Genomic DNA, 20,535 nt, shown 5'->3' with positions numbered 1-20,535 from the left:
AGGAAAGCTTTTTATCTTTTTATGTTTTTCTTGCTGCTACCTTAAATGCCATTTTACCGATCTTTTCTACTACCTCTAATTTGTTAATTTGTTCTCATTGATTTTCAATGTAGATGAGACTATTGCCTGTAATAACACTAACTTTATACCTTCCTTGCCAATGTTAATCACTCATTTCTTATTTTTTATTTTATTGTATTGGATAAGATATTCAGAGCTTTAATGTATTCTATATTCTATTCAATAATTAATAGAAATTGTATCCAATTCTAGTTAGGATATAGAAAATCAAAAGAGATTGTTCTTCTTACCCTCTCAATGCAGAGAATCTAGGTAATATACAAAGTCATAAATTTAAAAAACCCATCAGAGAGCTGAGAATGTCTCAATGAACTAAACACATAGATTTCAAGCCTTTCTAGGTTATAGGAGAACTGCTGCTGCTTCCATCCCGGCCAAAGCAGGAAGCGAAAGAAAAATCCATTAGATAGGCATAGGAGAAAAGAACAAAAGTTTAATAAACATTTAATAGATGCATATGGCTTGGAGTTACAGGATAGAATTCTTAAGAGCCCCTGCCTCAGAGCAAGTCTGTATCTACCTGCCAACTCTTTCCCACGGGCCTTCAACAAGATAACAGGGGTAGCGCAGCAAAGACTGAGTGTGAAAGGCAAAGGCCTGAAGATAGGACAGGAGAGCTGGCTCTTCATCAAGGTCATTGCAGTGGCCCTCAAAAGGCTTTGGGCAAGGAAGAGATCACCCAAGGAGCAAAAATCCAGGGGCAAGACTGAAAAGCCAAGAGAATTCTCAGGCAACGCAATCACTGTCAGCCAAGCTGTAAAGCAGTGATTTCCCATGGATCCGAAAGCTGGTGACTGCAGCATTAAACATAAGGAGTCCTCCAGAGTCTTGCTGATGCTTTGATCTCCTTTGAAAGGGGAATTCTGACCCCACCATTGAAATAATCTAAATCAATGGTGAAATAAATCTAACTAAAATTGAAAAAAAAAAGTCCATACTCAGATAAACTGTAGATTACATTGACTTGACGCACCACCTCCAACACATTATGGCCTAACAGAAGAACAGATATGACCTTTTCCTGGGACAAATGTTATTTACTTTAGATTTGACTGTGTTTTTTACACACAATATCCAGCACACAGTAAATTACGAGAAATGTTAAGAAGCCATAAATTATAACCCATGATCAAGAGAGAAAACAGCCAATAAAAGCAACCCAGAGATGGTTGAAATTATCAAGCAGGGGCTTTACAATGACTATGAGAAATATGTAGGGTATTTATTTTAAAAAGTGGACAATGTATGGTGACAGATGAAGAATTTCACTAAAGAGATGGAAACTATTTTTAAAAATTTCAAAATGAAAATGCTAGGATTAGAAAATACAACATCAGAAATGAAGAACTTATCCAATGGGATTAATAACCGACTAGACCCAGTATAACAAATATTGTTCAGCATGAAGAGCGACAGAAACTATCACATATTGCTGGTAGATGTATAAAATATCACAACGACTTCGGATAATTATTTGTCAGTCTCTTACAAAAATTAAATATGCATCTGTACTATGATCCATTGATTACACTCCTAGATATTTACGTGGAGAAATGAAAACATAGATCCATAAAAAGAGACTTTCATAGAATGATAATAGTATCATTATTCATAACAGCCAAAACTGGAGAACAACTCAAATGTCAATCAATTGGGAAATGGATAAATAAAGTGTTATAGTCATATAAAAAAATTGCAGCTTCAAAATAAGAGTGTAACACATGGATGAATCTCAAAGACATTATGCTCAGTAAAGCCAGACACAAAACAGTACATACTGTGTTTTCCCATTTATATAAAGTCATAAGAAACAAATCTAATCTATATTGATAGAAATTAGGAAGAAGTTACCTATGGGGATTGATGGGAAGAGAAGACAAGGAAATTTCTGGGGTAAAAAAAAATCATATATTTTTGGGGTGCTGGTCATATGAGTTTATAAATTTTAACGAATTGGACACCTGAGATCTATGCATTTTATTGTGTGTAATTTGCACCTGCATCATAAAATATGTATTCTTAGAGTTGACGCTATGTAACTAACAAAGAAACACCAACACATAGTGGCTTATATAAAACCAAAGTTTATTTTTCTCTCATGTAACAGTTAAGCTGTTCTGAGCTGGAGGAGCTACTCTGGTCAAAGTAGTCACTCAGGGAACCACATTCATATATTCTTTTTGCTCTGCTGTTCCCTAAAATTGTCTTTGACTGCATGGTCAAAACAGGGTTGTTGCTATGTTCATGTCCTAGTTCATGGGTAGAGAAAAACAATCCATCGATGTTCATTTTAATTTGAGATGGCCTGGAATTCAAACACATGACTTCCACTCCCATTACAAAAGCCCAAAGTTAGTCACATGGCCACTCCTAGCAGAACACTCATCATCTGAGAGTTAAGGCAAGGGAGCTGGAAGAGCATTAAGGAAAGAGAAGGTAAAATATAGTCACCTAAGAGAGCGGGAAAGTAAACTGGGGAAAATAGTATGGCTTTATTTTTATTTGTTTATTTATTTATTTAATTTTATTGGGGAACATTGGGGAATAGTGTGTTTCTCCAGGGCCCATCAGCTCCAAGTCATTTTCCTTCAATTTAGTTGTGGAGGGCACAGCTCAGCTTCAAGTCCAGTTGCCGTTTTCAATCTTTAGTTGCAGGGGGCACAGCCCACCATCCCATGCAGGAATTGAACCGGCAACCTTGTTGTTGAGAGCTCGCACTTTAACCAACTGAGCCATCACACAGCTTCAATCTAGTTGTAGAGAGCACAGCTCACTGGCCCATGTGGGAATGGAACCAGCAACCCTGTCGTTCAGAGCTCGCGCTCTAACCAACTGAGCCATCCAGCCACCCCCTTTATTTAGTTTCTTAAATTAAAGTTTATTGGGGTGACAATTGTTAGTAAAGTTACATAGGTTTCAGGTGTACAATTCTGTAATACATCATCTATATATCACACAATAGACTACTGTTCTGCCATAAGAAAAAATGAAATAGTGCCATTTGGACAACATGGATGGATCTTGAGATTATTATGCTAAGCGAAATAAGTCAGACAGAAAAAGTCAAGAACCATATGGTTTCACTGATTTGTGGTATATAAACCAAAAACAACAAAGGAATAAGACAAACAAATGGAGAAACAAAACTCATAGACACAGACAATAGTTTAGTGGTTACCAGAGGGTAAGGGGGTGGAGGGGGATGGTAGATGAGGGTAAAAAGGATCTAATATATGGTGAGGGAAATAGTATGGCTTTAGAAGCACTGAAAGCCTACTTTAGTGGTTTGTGATTAGGAATTTCAAGTGAGACCAGTTGAAACAGAGTGGCTTTGTTTCTAGCCATGCTCAGCCCTGCCATAGACATATGGAATAGCCTGAGAGTTGTATTCAACCTGGGGTGGCTTTGCTAAAGGAATATAATGAAATGAGAGATGAGCAAATGTGAGTGTACATATAGGAGTGATTATAATGATCGACCTCTTTATAGACAAATAAACAGGCTCATAGAAGGTCAAAGATTCACCCAATATCATGAACCTAGAAATGTGTAGAGCCAGGGGTTGAACCCAGGTGAACCTACTGACAATTTCTCTCCTTATTACAATGTAGCACAGTGAATCATTGCTTTATGTCAGAGCTGAACAATACACTTTGATGGATCAAATAATACCTATGCATCAGGGAAGGAGATGTACAACTTTACAAAGTAGTAATCAACTATTTGACTTCATAATTAAGGAGAAAAATGGTATTTAAATAGAAAAATATGTGAATGATATAAAATAAAAAGAACTCACTAATGGATCTATCCAGATCCTTCTTTAATTTGAAATTTATTTAAAAGGTACTTTGTGATCTAGTGACTAGAGGAGTCCAACCACTTATTTTTGTAAATGAAGAGACTAAAATCTAGAAAATATAAGGCAGAGCCTGGACTAGAACAGCGGTCTCCTGATATCTAAGCTATCATTCTTTCCATTACATCATGCAATTTTAGAGGGTTTAGATGTAGTGCTGCCTAAAGCCAAAAAGATTGGACAGCTGACCTCCTGACACAGCCTTCAGTCTTTTAAGGTATAATCTCTGATTCTATAATACCTGGCACAAGATTATACACACTGATAACTAGTAACAGTGTTATCTTAGGCTCTTTTCCTTCTAGCTTTATTGAAGTATACTTGACAAATAAAAATTATGTATACTTAAGGTGTATAATGTGATGATTTTACATTTACATACATTGTGAAATGCTTACCACAATCAAGCTATCTTAGCCTCTTCGTGACTCTCTGTATCCTTTATCCTAAAGATTCATAGAGGCTAAGTATTCAATGTACTAATTTGGCTGTTTTGAGAAAAAACTGAGTAAATATAAATCAGGGATGCTAATTTAAGTTTATAATAAAAAAGATAGCAAGTTTTCCACAGTCTCCTAAAGAATTTTCAACTGAAGAAATCTAAAGATGAGCTTAAGAACTGTAAGTGGTAGGCACTGCTTATTGAATTTTTTTCTCACATCGCTGAATAATTTCACATTACTTAGGCTGTGTCATTATGTATTTCTATCACAATAAGGGGAAAAACATTAAACTAATGAATGTCGTGCCTCGTTTGTCAAGATCTGAGTCACTGGCGTGAAGCATCTTTCAATGTAAATGCAATTTGGGAGATTCGACCACACTTCTCTTTGAAAATACCCAAGTGGTTAGTACTGAGCCATTTTACTAATACATTGAACATTAAAAATAATTTGACATATGGGAAAGATATTCGAGACTACATGGTTAAAAAGGAAGACTAAATAAAAGGCCGCATGCTTTATTTGTACAAGCCACAGTTTATCCTGTTGTGAAGAACAGCAAGGCTTTTCTGAAAATGGGTACTTATAGAATGTCACACTGTTTAAAATGTTATGAAGAAATCAATTCCCATTTTCCTAGATACTTCTTTCAAGGTGCTGCTCTTGCAAGCATCAAGTGGGTGTCCTTTATCGTAAACACCTCGGAACATGAAGGAATCAATAGACATAGAGTTTAAGATGATGAATAAACTGGCTAATCTATAGTTGGGGTGTCAGACTATCGAGGCCAGGAAAAAATTCAGGGCCAGGGAGGTAGAAAAAAACAAAACAAAAACACTGAAGGAAGAAGCAGTTGTCAGACCTCCCCTTTTCCACCCCGGTCTATGAAATTAGGATCTTCAAAGCTCCATAAAGAAAAGAGAAGAGAAATTAAGCTTAGGAAAATGGGAAGGGACAGAGGTTTTACAGGATTCATGAGGTAGTCTTCTCTGTCAGATGTTGGGTGGGAATTTTTGAATATTAGGGTTCATGTCTGAATCCTGAAACATTATGTGTACACCTGGAAGAAAATGGAGCTGAGACCTCCCCGAACATCTGCTCGCCATGGCTGGGTGGCCTGGCTACATTGACTGTTTCTTAATTGACACACTATGCAGTGGGCTACAAGAGTCTCATATTAAAGATAATCTTGCCATGTCCTAAAGTGACCTCTAGTGATTCGTACCTCCTAGTCATGCCTTTGTGCAATCCCCTCCTCTTGAGAGTGAACACAATGTGTGACTTGCTTCTAACCAATAGATTTCAAAGGTGATGGATATCACTCCCCTGATTTGGTTACATTATATGGCAAAGGTGCTGGGATGTCACAACTGTGATTCTGTTACATTATATAAGACTCCATTTTAACAGACTGGAATGAGAGACTCTCTTTGTAGGCTTGAAGTAAGTGGCCATGTTGAAGAAGCCCACGAGGGAAAGGACTACGAGTGACTGCTAGGATCTGGAGTCAGCCTCCAGCTGATAGTAAATATCCAGGGTTCTTAATAATACAGTTTCAAGAAAATGAATTCTGCAGTTGCCTGAATGAGCTTAGAATGAAGTCTTCCTCAATCAAGATCCCAGAAGAGAATCTCAGCTCCAGCAAACATTTTGACTGTAGATTTGTGAGACTCTGGAACAGAGGACCCAACTAAACCATGCCCACAGACTCCTGGTTCACAGAAACTGAGTTACCCTGTTTCCCCGAAAATAAGACCTAGATGGACAATCAGCTCTAATGCGTCTTTTGGAGCAAAAATTAATATAAGACCCAGTCTTATTTTACTATAATATAAGACCCGGTCTTTAATATAATATAACATAACATAATATAATATAACATAATATACTATAATATAATATAGTATAGTGTAGTATAGTGTAGTATAATATAATATAATAAATATAATATAATATAATATAATATAATATAATATAATATAATATAATATAATATAATATAATATAATATAATATAATATAAAATATAATACCAGGTCTTATATTAATTTTTGCTCCCAAAGACGCATTAGAGCTGATTGTCCAGCTAGGTCTTATTTTCGAGGAAACATGGTAACAAATGCATGTGTTGTTTAAGACACCACGTGTGTGCTAATTTCTTATATAGCAATAGAAGACTAATACGATGCAATATATATATTCCTGGAAAAACTCAGTTTATACATTCATACGTAAAATATAAAAGTGTTTATGGGAAAAACAAGGTTGCGACAAACCACTTAAAAATCACGCAATGGCATGAACGGAGCACAAACAAAAACAAGAACAAGAAAATCCTGGGAAAATTTAAAAGATGGTAAATTACTAACAAATATAAGAATATTACAGTAAACACACACCTTAACCTCACCCAAAAGTGTTAAAGGTAACTTGATGAAAGTTGGTGTAACGAAGAGTTAGGACTGAGTTAGGAAGAGTTAGTCATTTGGACAAAGGTCCAATATGCACAGAGCTGAGAGAATTGAATGGTAAGTACTTTCTAAGCAGAGGAGGTTGTCTAAGCCATTAGGAAAAGCAAGGTGGGGAATGGATATCACGTACAGTGTATGAGCTTGCTAGGGCTGCCATAATAAAGACCCACAGACTAGGGGGCTTACACAATAGAAATGTATTGTCTCCCAGTTCTGGAGGCTAGCAGTCCAAGATCAGGTGTGGGAAGGGTTGGTTCCTTCTGAGGGCTGAGGGAAGGATCTGTCCCAGGCCTCTCTCCTTGGCTTCTAGATGGCTGTCTCTTCACACCGTCTTCCCTCTATGCATATCTCTGTGTCCAAATATCCCCCTTTCCTAAGGACACCAGTCATACTGGATTAGGGCCCACCCTAAGGACCTCATCTGATTACCTTTGGAAAGACACTATCTGCAAATAAGGTCACATCGTGAGCTACTGGGGGGTAGGACGCCAACCTATACAGAGGGTGCCAAAAAAAATAGGTGCCAAAAACATGTATATACATTTTAAGAAAGGAAAACACTGTATTACAATTGTAATACTCAATATATACCGATAACAAAAGATGAATACAAGTCACGTTTGACTTCTGCAATTACAAGAGGTGCTCAAAGTGGTTACCATCAGCATAATTTTTTTTTTAAAGATTTTTTTATTGGGGAAGGGGAACAGGACTTTATTGGGGTACAGAGTGTACTTCCAGGACTTTTTTTTTTCCCCAAGTCAAGTTGTTGTTTTCCTTTCAATCTTAGTTGTGGAGGGTGCTGTTCAGCTTTTGTTGTCCTTTCAGTCTTAGTTGTGGAGGGCACAGCTCAGCTCCAGGTCCAGTTGCCTTGCTAGTTGCAGGGGGCGCAGCCCACCATCCGTTGCGGGAGTCAAACCGGTAACCTTGTGGTTGAGAGGACGCGCTCCAACCAACTGAGCCATCTGGGAGCTCAGTGGCAGCTCAGCTCAAGGTGCCGTGTTCAATCTTAGTTGCAGGGGGCCGAACCCACCATCCCTTGCAGAATTCGAGGAGTTGAACCGGCAACCTTGTGGTTGAGAGCCCACTGGCCCATGTGGGAATCGAACCGGCAGCCTTCAGGGTTAGGAGCACGGAGCTCCAACCGCCTGAGCCAGAGCCACCAGGCCGGCCCAACATAATTTTAATATAGTTTTTTCCTTTCTTAAAATGTATCTACATTTTTGTGACACCCTCTGTATTTTGGAGGTGGGGGACACAATTTAACACATAATATGCACTAATGGACTCCTCTGTGGCTTTCTGGATTCACTGTCGATCTACTTGCATTCGGCCCTGTTACTTAATGGTACAAAAGTTTATGCTGTGATGGGAAAAAAAAAAGAGCATGAGCCAAATCAACTTCTGCATCATACTGACGTTGTTACTAATCCTTAATACAGAAGTCTGCCCTCTAACAGAACAGTCTAGAAACCATCTACACCTTCCTTCACTCTCGTGTAGTGACTTAAATTCAGAGTAGAGGGCATGGGACACAGAATAGGTCCTTTGGTCCGAAGTAAGAGGTGGGGACCTACCATCACCACCTCCAGCCTACAGGCCCTGGGGTGCCTGAGTGAAAGAGCAAGTACCAGGTGTGAAAATGAAATTCGCGAACTTGTTGCAACGATGTTGCTAACCTTATTTGATATCAGAGGGATTCTTCATGAAGAATTTGTACCAACTGGTCAGTTAACCAAGTTTACTATTTGGAAGTGCTGAAAAGGCTGTGTGAAAAATAGACTACCTGAACTTTTCGCCAACAATTCATGGCTCTTGCATCACGACAACGCACCAGCTCACACGGCACTGTCTGGGAGGGAGTTTTTAGCCAGTAAACAAATAACTGTATTGGAACACCCTCTCTATTCACCTGATCTGGCCCCCAATGACTTCTTTCTTTCCCCGAAGATAAAAGAAATATTGAAAGGAAGACGTTTGGATGACATTCAGGATATCAAGGGTAATACGACAGCTCTGATGGCCGTTCCAGGAAAAGAGTTCCAAAATTGCTTTGAAGTGTGGACTAGGTGCTGGCGTCGGTGCATAGCTTCCCAAGGGGAGTATTTCGAAGGTGACCGTAGTGATGTATTCAGCAATGAGGTATGTAGCATTTTTCCTAGGACGAGTTCGTGAACTTAATTGTCCGATCTTCATAAGTAAGTGAGGATGTGCGTGTACACACACACACACACACACACGTAGAAAGGAGTATTTTGATTACAGGGAGGAAGACTGGGAAATAACTAGGAGTGGGGGAAGTAGGGATGTTTCTGAGGGACCAAGATCTAGGTGTGGCTGTCAACAACACTGAGGAAGAAAAGTAAGAATCCTGCCTGTTTACTGGGAACCCTGGATCTGGGAGGATGATTTCATTGTAAATCCCAGACCCTCTTTACTCAAAGCATGGTCCCTCGAGCAGCTGCCGCAGTGCATTTGAGCTTATCAGAAATGCAGATTCTCAGGCCCAACCTCGGACCTACTGAGTCAACATCTGAATTTCAACATGACCAGCAGGTGATGGCCATGCACACTAAATTTGAGAAACGTGGATCTAGCACAGTAACTCTCAGACCCCAGCACTTGGAGAGCTTGTTCCAAAACAGATTTTGGGTATCCAACTCCAGTGCTTCTAATTTAATCGATCTGAGGTGGAGTATTTCTAATAAGTTCGCAGGTGGTGCTGTTCCTGATGCTGCTGCCCCATGGGATGTAATTTGAGAACCACTGCCCTGGTATGTGGTGGCAGTGGACAGCAACATAGAGGGGGTAGTTACACTTCCTGTTTTATTCAGCATTCGGACAGAAGATGGAGTGAGCCTGAGCCTGCAGGTGGAAATTATGCCGATTCAGCCTTGAAGAGCTAGCAGTATTTGAATGTTGTGAATATCATTTCTTCCTATCCATGAGCAGACCTTGTACATTATTTGAGTAATTCCTACACACCTGCATTAGTCAGGGGTTCTTCAGAGTAATAGATCCAATAGGATGTGTGTATATGTATGTATATATCTATACAAAGGTCTGACAATTAAGTTCATGAATTCATCCTAGATAAAGTGCTACATACCTCATTGCTAGATATCACTAAAGTCACCTTCGAAGTACTCCCCTTGGGAAGCTATGCACCGACGCCAGCACCTAGTCCACCCTTCCAAGCAATTTTAGAACTCTTTTTTCTGGAATGGCCACCAGAGCTGTCATAGCATTACCCTTGATGTCCTGAATGTCATCAAAAGGTCTTCCTTTCAATATTTCCGTTATCTTAGGGTAAAGAAAGAAGTCATTGGGGGCCAGATCAGGTGAGTAGGGAGGGTGTTCCAATATAGTTATTTGTTGACTGGCTAAAAACTCCCTCACAGATGGTGCCATGTGAGCTGGTACATTGTCGTGATGCAAGAGCCATGAATTGTTGGCGAGCAGTTCAGGTCGTCTTTCCATGCGCCTTTTCAGCACTTCCAAATAGTAAATTGGTTCACGGTTTGTCCAATTGGTACAAATTCTTCATGAATAATCCCTCTGATATCAAAAAAGGTTAGCAACATCATGGCAACAAGTTCGTGAACTAAATCGTCAGACCTCCTATGTATATTTACATATGGAGAGACAGACAGACTGAAATTGACTGATTGATTACAAAGAGTTGGCTCACATGATTATGGAGGCTGACAAGTCCCACAATCTTCGGTCAGTAAGCTGCAGACTCAGGAGAGCTGATGTGTATTTCCAGTCTAACAGCCTGGATACCAGGAGATCCAATGGTGTGAGTACCAGTCACAAAGCTGGCAGGCTGAAGACCCTAGAAGAGCCAATATGGCAGCTGGAATCCAAAGACCAGAGAAGACCAATGTCCCAGCTGAAGCAGTCAGGCAGGAGGAGTTCCCTTTTACTCATCCTTTTTGTTCTTTAAGGTCTTCAAGTAATTGGATGAGGCCTAACCTTGTTATGGAGGCAAGCTACTTTACTCAGTCTACCAATTCAAATGTCAATGTCATCGAAAAATAGCCTCACAGACACTCCCTGAGTAATGTTTGGCCGAATGTGTGTGCAGCTGGTGGCCTAGTCAGGTTGAGAGATAAAATTAACTATCACACACCCCAGAGTTTTGATTGCTACTGTGAATTTTTAAATTATTGTAACCTTGTTTAATTGGCAGTGGTGGCTATGTAGAAATGCTTTTGGTACCTTGTTGTTATGTGTACAAATTGCTGATAAAATCTTCTTCCTAAAACTTCTTTTATAGGTGTTTTTGTATTTTCTATGTACATAATCATATCATCTACAAATAACTTTCCTTCCTCTCTTTTCAAACAATAGATACCTTATTGCTTATTATCTGAAATTTTAGGAGTGGTTAGGAGTGTTGAATTTGTAGCCAACTTCCTGATTTCACTCACAGCTATGGAAATTATGGCATAATTTTAAGTAAGTTATCTCACGTCTTTGTATCTCAATTTCATCATGGTAGTTAGACCTAGCATATATCTTATATATAGCGTATTTATACTGGTCAGACCTTGAAGCATTGTTGTGAGAATTAAACATGAGAATTAAATTAAACAAATTTAATGGAAAGTAGTTATAAATTTTCTGGCTTTTATGTCTCTTTTTTCTAGCACGAGGATACTTCCTCTTAGTTTAAACTTAGCTACATATTAAGCCAGTTTTTGTTAAATCTTATCCCGCATTTCTATGTTTGTAGCAGGATGGAGCCTAACAGCTTACTCCTCCAGATTTCAGGAAGTCACCAGGGTCAAGTTTTCCTTAAATTATAGTCTAACTTTGACCTGTACCAAGTCACCTGGGGTGCTTGTTACAAAGGCAGAGTCCCTGACATCCTAGACAACACTTAGTAAAATACAACTTTGGAACACGGTTCCTGGGAATCTGCACTTTAAATGAAAACATGATATGGGTACACTGTAAAGTTGAACAGCCACCTTTTTGGGATTTCCAAATTTGTGCTCCAGGGTGGAAAAGACGACAAAAGCCCCATCGAAGAGAAGAGTATCCAATTCTATAGACTTCTTTACTTGATTTTCCATGTGAATAAATTCTCAGTGTCACAGTTAAGGGGGAATCCTCAAAATGCCAGTGTCATTGTCTTTTCCTTAATTTCAGAGCATCCTTGACTTTCTGATTCCGCTCACTTCAATAGTGAGTTCCTGTGTTTGAGTGCCTGTTGTGTGCACTTCCTTAGCAGAGTTGAAACAAGCAAGGCAACCTCCAGCAGAGCAGAGACACACGGGACCCCAAATCTGGTTTGGTTTAGGTGAAGACAAGAAGGAGGAATGTTCCACTTTAAGCTTACTGGCGGCTGTAGTGACACTACATTCCATCTGTTTGAAAAATCTTACACCAATTAAATGTGGCATATTTTAATTTAGCTTTCAATAAGTCTGGATTGTGTAACTCAAAGCTTTTTGTTTATTTTTTTATTTTTTTAGGAGACATTTGCTACCACATTACAGTTTAGTACCTAACCCAGTGAGTTCAATGGTTGCTAAGGGACTATTCAGTTTATGTTTGAACCATCAAAGCTCCACCTTCAATGGACACAGAGTTAAGGTTAAGAGATACAATCAAGCAGCTGGGAAATGTCCTTCTGAATGTAAGAGGATGATCACAGGGCTGACCGTGGAGGCACAGTGCTAATGAGTATTTTTTTCCTCTCTTTCCAAATTTAAATAATCAGGCATGCTGAGCCTTCAGCTAGCTAACTTTGAACTCTGAGAATGAAACTCAGCATCTTGTTACTGGTTGTTTGAGGAACCAAGGTCTTTATCAACAGAAGGAAGACTCCTCCTGCACAGGTGTTAGCCGAGCGCAGTGATGTGATCAAGAAAAAGCCATAAAACATCTCCGAGGGGACCAGATGTGCAGGAGCCAGTGATACTACTCATACAGCAGAAAGATTCTACCTGCCGAAAAAAATCTTGCCCCATCCTGATCTCACAGAGGTTCTACATATATAAAGTCTTGATTCTTCCCAAGTATTCTGAGGACTGAACACATGCCATGCCTGCCCACTTACTGTGTACTAGCATCTAAGAAAATAAACACACACACACACACACACACCCCTGCCTGTTTACCGGGAGTCAAGGTCAATGAAATAAAAATTTCCCAAGTGTAGACACCCTTAGGAGGACCAGTCCTGAGGATCTCTGACAGTTACTTTTCAACTACAAAAGCTTTTCACAGAAAATTAGGCAGACATGTCAGAACTGAAACTATTCTTGCAAAAGTTTTAACTACTTTAAGGAGAATAGTAGAGTTGGAAGACGGTATATTTAGGGAAGGTGGTAGTTATATTAAGTAGTGGCAAATTTAAGTGGTGATTAAGGATTAGCAAGTAAAATATGAAATTGACCTTAGGTACTGGGTTCTTCCGGTCTTGCTTTAGATCATAACCTATTAGATAGATCAGTAGTGTTTGTTAATGTGCCATTTTAGCAAAGACGCATTTGGATATTTTCCACTCATAGGGAGTATCTCCCGGAGAGAATGGCTGCTGCAAAACCCTTGAGCACATCCTGTCATCTGTCCCTAGACTATGGTTTTCAAGGCTCGATTTCCTAGGGTAGGCCTTCTACTGGAGGATTGGCGAGGGCCTGGGGCATCTTTCCTCCATTTCTGAAGGCCCTTCTTACCGATCCCTGGCTCCCCCCAATCTGGACTCCCCTAAGGCTCCCTGAGTCAGCTGTCCCTGCAGCGAGGATCCTTCAGGCCAGGCCAGCTGAGAAGTGGAAGTGTCTGTGGTGTCTGGTTTTGCTGGGTCACCTGAAGGGAATCTTGTATATAAAAGTAGGCTATTAGGATAGAGACGGAGAAGAAGCAAAATTACCACTTCAGGGGGGAAACAGAGATGAAAAGAGTGTCCCTGTGCCGGCTGTGTTTTGACATTTCTGAAACCTATGTTTGCAATTTCTTCCTTTTCTGAGCCTTGGACTCCTGACACCTTGGAAAGGAAATCCGGGAAGGCAGGCTCAGGCAGGGGACAGAGGGACCGGAGTGGGATCTGTTCCTCGCAGTGCACAGTGGGGGTGAGTGGACAGAGTAATGAAGACACCTGTGTGCTACGTCTGATCTGACAGAGGATGTTTGCTGATATGACGAGAGTGCAGGGAAGTTGTGCCTAACCAGGCCCAGGTGAGATGAGAAAGGGACTAGGGAGGCATCCCAGAGGAGGTATCCCACGAGTTGGATCCTAACGCAGAAGTAGGAGTTCCTAGATAGAATAAGGGGGTGCAGCCTAAGGAGGCAGGGAGGGTTGAAAAGCACAGGTCTAAATCAATTAGCAAAAGGCACCCCAACATAGTCAGAAATCTGAGGCAGGCAGATGACCTCGACAAGGCAATCATCGTGAAGAGAAAGCATTTTGGGGTGGGGTGGGAGGAGAGGGTAACTGGTGACGCGGGAGTACCCCAGTCATCCTGAGACCCTCGTGAGGGAGCCAGGCTGTGGGGATCCCCCCTCCTCCCACCAACTAAGCTGGGCCAGCCAGCATTCCTCTTGGGAAATTATGGGGTAAGGGTCCAGACTGAGGCCAGCCTGTGATGTCACTGGGGTGAGAAGTCAAGGGAAATATAGCCTTGGGTGGGCATTTCCTGCCTCAAGGATGCCCATGAAGGAAAGTCCAACTGCAAGCGAGACTGAGAGTAAAAGGTGGAAAACTTGCAGAGGAAAGTAGAGACAAAGAATCTGGGGGCCTCTGAGAGTGAGAACAGGGCTGGCCAGTTCCTGCCTCAAATTCACTGCAGCAGAAAGAGCCAATCAGCAAAACGTGGCATGAGCAGACACAAAGAGAGAAGCGATGACAAGAGAGCCACGGCCAGGACATATCGTGGGTCCTTTCCCTTTTTAATTTCAGTGTCTCACAGGGCCCAGCTGGACATTGTGCCCTTGGCTTCTGCAATATATCCTCATTCCCTTCCAATAAATTCTCCCTGGGTTCCAAATCATGTTGATGGGGACTCTGATTCTAGCCCCACCAATCCCTGGTAGAGACACAGGGAGACCAGGCAGGAAGTGAGACCCAAACAAGGCAGGCGCTGTGGGGTTGGAGGGCGGGCAGACCCCCATGCCTTCTGGGACAGCCCGGTCTGGGGGGCGAGGGCAGACTGAAGGAGGCTGCAGGCTCCCTAAGGGGACACGGGTGAGGACCTACCCAGCGAGAGCAACTTGCCTAGGTCTGTGGCATCACTTCCTGGTACCGGGTCCTGTGGGTTCCATCCTCTGGGCCAGGACCTCCGAGTGAAGGTCAGGCCACATCCTCAAAGGTCACCAATCTCTAGAAAGTCAAAGAGAGGCAGGGATGTTGGTCCTGTAGCCATAGGATGCAATTAGCATCTGTCACTCAGTAATTGGAAAAGGTCCAGGGGGACCCAAGGTCCGCATCCCTATGCATCTCCTGAGGGCCTAGTTCTGTGCTGGGCTCAGGGGGAGGCAGCTGCTGCCTTTGGACAGAATACAAGTGTGTCGAGAGTGAAAAGTCTTCTACGGGGGAAGCCATTGGAGAATGACACAAAACAACAGCAAGCCCCCATGTCCTGGGAGGACCAGATACATAGTAAGCATGGAGGACGTCAGAGGAAGGCGGAAATCATTTTAACAGTAATCCCAACACTACTAATGACAACAGCAGCAGCTGCTGGTCCTCAGCAGGTTCCTTGCTCCGTGCTGAGCACTTCACATGCCATATTAAAGTGATGAAATGTCCCCAGCACTGGAGTCAGACTCCTAGGTTTGAATCCCGCTTCTTGAATCTGACGCTTGCCCACTGTGCGACCCTGGGGGTGTCACTTTGCTTTCCTGTGCACCAATTTCTGTATCAATACACTAATAGTTCCCACGTCAGCAGGCTTGTTGTGAGAATGAAAGAGAAAATGTTCACAAGGCAAACGCTGGAAGTCCGGGCCCATGTCTGTGCTCGGTGTGTTTTTGCAACTTGTACTAATCTTCCCACAGCTCATGAAGTCAACGCTAGCAGCATCTTGTCACAGGCAGTGCGCTAAGGCTCAGGGAGAGTCAACCGGAAGTCAAACAGAGTCTCATGTCTAATAAGCACAGATCTGAACTCAGGTCCCTCTGGCTCAGGGTCCGTGTACATAACCCCCATATTCCTCCATCACCACAATGGGGGTGGGTGGGGTGGGGATGAACATCCAGCAAATGATCTCACAGTCTGGCCCTCAGGGACATGTCTCAGCAGTTGGAGGGGTCCCTCAGCAACCACACAGTCCCTCCTGGGCCTCCTTGAACAATATATATATATATATCCCTGCTTTGCCCATGTGCTTCCCTCTGCCTGGAATGCCCCCATGCCCTCCTCATCGCTAAGCCTAAACCCACTCTGCAAACTGAACTTTAGGTGTCACCCCCAGGTTAAGTATCGTCATGGTTAAGAGCGGAAGCTCTGATGGTTGACATAGTGAGTTTGCGTCTCTACTACTTAAGAGCTCTGTGATGTTGGACAGGTAACGGAACTTCTGTGCGCCTCAAGTTCCTCTGCGATAAAGTAAGGATAATAACAGAATCTAATTCTAAGGAGGTGAGAGTAACCAGGTGGTACATCATAACTGCATATCAAGGGCTCAATGAAGACCAACTTTTATGATTGTTTGGTTGTTAGTATTTTCCCCATCCGCTCCCTCAGCAACCTGGAAAAGCTCAACCCAGCCTGCATCTTTGCTTTTGTAATTGTGCCAAATTCCCTGCACAAAAGATTCCAAAATGAGGGCAGGTGGGGACAGGGGCTATTTTAGCTGGAACTGCCAGGAAAAGCCTCTTCAAAGAAGTAGCATTTGAACAGAGCCTGGAAGGATGGAAAGGACAGCCAAGGAGAGATGTGATGACGTCGGTATTCCAATCAGAGGGAACTCCACGGGCACGGGCTGGGAAGAGGGAAGAGCTGGGCATATTCAGGTTAGCGCGGCTGGATGGCAGCGAGCAAGAGGAGAATAGGAGACAAGGTCAGAGGTGGTCCGTCAGGAGGGGGCATTGCAAAGCATGGCCGGGAGCTTGGATTTATTCTAAGTGTGATGACAGCCCCGGAAGGGGAGTGTCGTGCACTCATTTATGGAGGCCCCTGATACAGACCAGCAGTGCTCTAAGGCCTGGGGATACAGCTTGAAGAGGAGCTCACACATTTTAGGGCTGGAGACAGATCATCCCCCAGGAAGTTAAAAAATGATCAAGAGAATCTTGAAGATAACAAAATAAGAGTGAGACAAGAGACATGGGGGGTAACTTCCTATGGGGCAAACAAGGAAGGCTTCTCAGAGGAGGCGATACTGGGGGAGCCTAGAATGAGGTGAGGGATCGAGCCACATGAATGACAAATTTAAAAAGAAGGCAAGTCCTGACAGCGATCAGGGCTGTGATGAGAGTCAACAGGATGGCTGCTGGAGAGTTAACTGGGCCTGGCAGATGTTGCCAGCCCCAGGGACACCTGGGTTCAAATGACAGTACTGCCTACTAGCTGTGAGAACTTGCACAGGACTCAATCTCTGTGCCTCAGTGTCTTCATCTGTCCAATAGGCATAAGATTGGTACCCATCTCACAGGCTGTTGTTGCTATCAAACGCTTTAGCACACGGCACATGCTGAGTATCTTCTTTGATTGGCCACAGGATTAATGCTTTGGTAAATACTTGTGGTGCAAATAAGGTGACGAGCTTTTGAGAACGTGGGCAGCTTTCCTGCTTTTTCAGCGTTTCAGAGAATGTGACATTTAAGACTTTTGATTTTAATCAAATGCTTAGAAACAATTTTTCAAACAATTAGTAAGACTTGGCACAAATTTAACTCATTAAATCCCCAAGGGTTCAATTTCTGTTGTGTTTTTATTTAGAGAAATGTTTAAAGACTCAATTATTTTGTAAAGCAATCAATACGTTCTGAGGGTACGTCTGAGCAGGCAAGTGGGATGTTAGCTCCTTCAGCGATACCGCCTGCCTGCTGCCGGCTCCCCTGAAGAACCTGCTCAAGGAAACTTCCAGTGAAACATTGGATCAACCCTCCTGCTGAGGGCCTCAAAGAGCTGGATATGCTGATACACTCTTGCCCTGGTCTGGCCTGGGTTGCTCTGGCAGCCTAGCTAACTTTTGTTTTGCTCTTAGCGGGTACACACAAAGTCCTGCTGAGCCCACAGGACACTAAACAAACTCCATCGCACAGTTCCATCTCTGTCCCTGCCTGGCTCCTTCTCCACTACAGGCCTTCCTTCTGTCACCTAACAGCCACAACCCACTGGCACTGAAGGCCCCTCCCCTCTGGAGACAGCACCAGGTATGCTCACCTCCTATGCCTTCCCTCCAGCCCTTTCTCCTCTCACTTCAGGCCCATATGAAAAGACAAGCTTAACATTCCCTGTCCGAAATTTGATCGCCAGGCTATGCCCTGGTCCAGATCTAAAGCCCCTCTGGCTCTCCCTAGTATAGACCCCTCCTAAAACTGCAGACTTGTGTGTCCAGCGGTCCATGTCTCTGTCTCTCTCTCTCTCTCTCACACACGCTCGCTTCTGGAACAGCTCAGAATCACCAAGTCCAAAATCCAACCTTTGACCTTTCCCCCACAACCTACTCCATCCACGCAAGTTCTCCATCTCCATTCTTCCAGATGTTCAACAACAACCAAAAAAAAAAAAAAAAAAAAAAAAGGACAAGGAAAACAGGAAAAAGAAACTTAGGATGGTACTTCATTCCCTACTTTCCTTCGCATCATCTGATGCAGCAGGAAACCCTGAGGGTTGTATCCTTAGGATCTATCTGGAATCGGATGACTTTGGCCTCCTCCACTGCCATCAGTCTGGTCTTGACCCCATCACAACTGTCCTGGATTCCACTGCAGCAGCCTCATTGGTCTCCTTACAGCCACCTTCACCTGGCTCCCTCCAGCCCCCAATCTCCCCTGACCAACCTTTAGGAAATTTTAAAAATCTTAACGCAGATTGTGGCCCTCTTCTGTTCACAATGCCCCTGGCTTGGTGCGCCCTAGGATGAAGGCCCAGCAGTTCAGGTTGCCATTTCAGGTGTGACTCCCATCATGCTCTATTCCTTTCAGCCAACACATGGATCCTGGGTTCCCCCGAGGTTTCCCAAATGCTCCCCATTCAGTAGCACATTTCGGCCTTTTCACAATCTGGCTCCTCTGCCTGCAAGTCTACCACATTTCTCACTGGCTGTCAGATATGCGGACCCCACTAACGAGCACCCCACTGTCCTGACCACAGCGGCCTGGGCTTAATGATCTGAGCAGGTGCCCTCATTCGGGGCTTTGGGATTCGGGTCGGGTGACGACCTGGGAATGGCAGCACCCACCTGCGCCAGGTCCAACAGCGCAGCCGCCGCCATCGGAGCCTGCAGGCGGAGTGAGGCCGGGAGCAGCGGGTGACAGGGCGGGAATCCGGGCTCCGTCGTCCCCAGCCCGGCCCCAGCGACGGGTGACACCGGGCGGCGACACTGCCAACCCTCAGACCTGCATCTGTGCAGTGGGGACAACGCTTTCTCTCCCGTCACCTCGGGTATGACATAGTGCTGCGGAGCCTCTCATCCAGTGGCCCAAGGCCAGAACAGATAAAATAACCGCCGCGAGAACAGGGTCCAAGTCCCGCCCCGATGTGGCGCGAAGGCACGGAAACATCCCTCTCCGGCTTCTCCATTGGCTCACGGTGGAGAGCCTTCTGGGTAATGTAGTTCCGCAGCCCAGGCAAAGGCTAAGGGCCTGGGAGCTCTTAATAATAAATATGGTCTCATTCAATACACCTAATCTAAAGCTTTAAAGTCAGTTTTGTAAATATCAGCATTTTCCGTCAGGAACAAGAGAAAAGACTTAAAACTGGACCATGGTGATGAAGGTGGAGGAGGCATGCCAAGTGGTCCTGAAGCAGATAGACTACGGTGGCTCTTCACTCTGATTCCCCCCCGGGGGTGAGGAGAGGTAGAAAAGAAGAGAGAAAGAAATCTCTCCTGCCCTGTATACTTAGAGATTGTGTTCCAAACCAGTGAGCAATACTATTTTATCCAGATATTTTTTACTGCATATCCTGAGATGCATTCAATTCCTTTTAGGAATTTGAGACCTAGTTGGAAAAAAAAAAGTGACTTACCAAGTGTCATTTCCTGTGGGGATGGTGGCTGCAATGGTCACAGCACATGTGGACAGGGACCATCTGAACCCTCAGTAAAAGTTTGGGATACCATGATCTCATCTCCTTACTGGGAAGTGACTATCATTTCACCTGAAGTTTCAGTGAGTGTCTGCACAGGGAGTTGAGATTCTGTCAGAAAAACAGCTGTGAAATATCTACTTAACTAAAGCTACTCATCATGATTAAAGCTCCTCATAGTTATTTCTTGTAAGCTAATGGCAGAAATAGCCCCGAGTAACATATCTGACATAAGAAAAAGTCTGGGATCACACTGAAGTTTGACCAGGGAGCGCTGAAGTCTGAGAAGCCGAGGACATGGTTACACTGGAAACTTGGCTGCTCTGAGGCTTTGACTTTCTAAAGTATGATTTTTTTTTATCATTCTTGAGAACACTGAGCAATACCAACTTGAAGAGAGATGCAAAGTGGAAACTGAGGAAAGGGTTTTCAGAGAGGTAATGACCACGTGATAATTCAGAAAAGAGTTTG

General features: G+C 43.1%; 1 protein-coding gene across 2 annotated transcripts in view; it reads right to left on the bottom strand.

The window, feature by feature from the left end:
* The window catches only part of LOC117032132 (putative MAGE domain-containing protein MAGEA13P), a 106,947-nt gene extending 87,474 nt beyond the window's left edge, over positions 1-19,473 (bottom strand). For both annotated transcript variants that reach the window (XR_004424705.1, XM_033123418.1), the window contains exon 1: positions 19,217-19,473. The gene's annotated coding sequence lies outside the window, so the exon portion shown is untranslated. The remainder of the gene's footprint in view (positions 1-19,216) is intronic.
* Between the last annotated feature and the right edge of the window lie 1,062 nt (positions 19,474-20,535).

This window comes from Rhinolophus ferrumequinum, chromosome X, assembly GCF_004115265.2.
Source record: "Rhinolophus ferrumequinum isolate MPI-CBG mRhiFer1 chromosome X, mRhiFer1_v1.p, whole genome shotgun sequence".
Lineage (NCBI taxonomy): Eukaryota > Metazoa > Chordata > Mammalia > Chiroptera > Rhinolophidae > Rhinolophus > Rhinolophus ferrumequinum.
The sequence above is the reverse complement of the archived record's forward strand: the minus strand, read 5'-3'. Positions and strand labels throughout refer to the sequence as shown.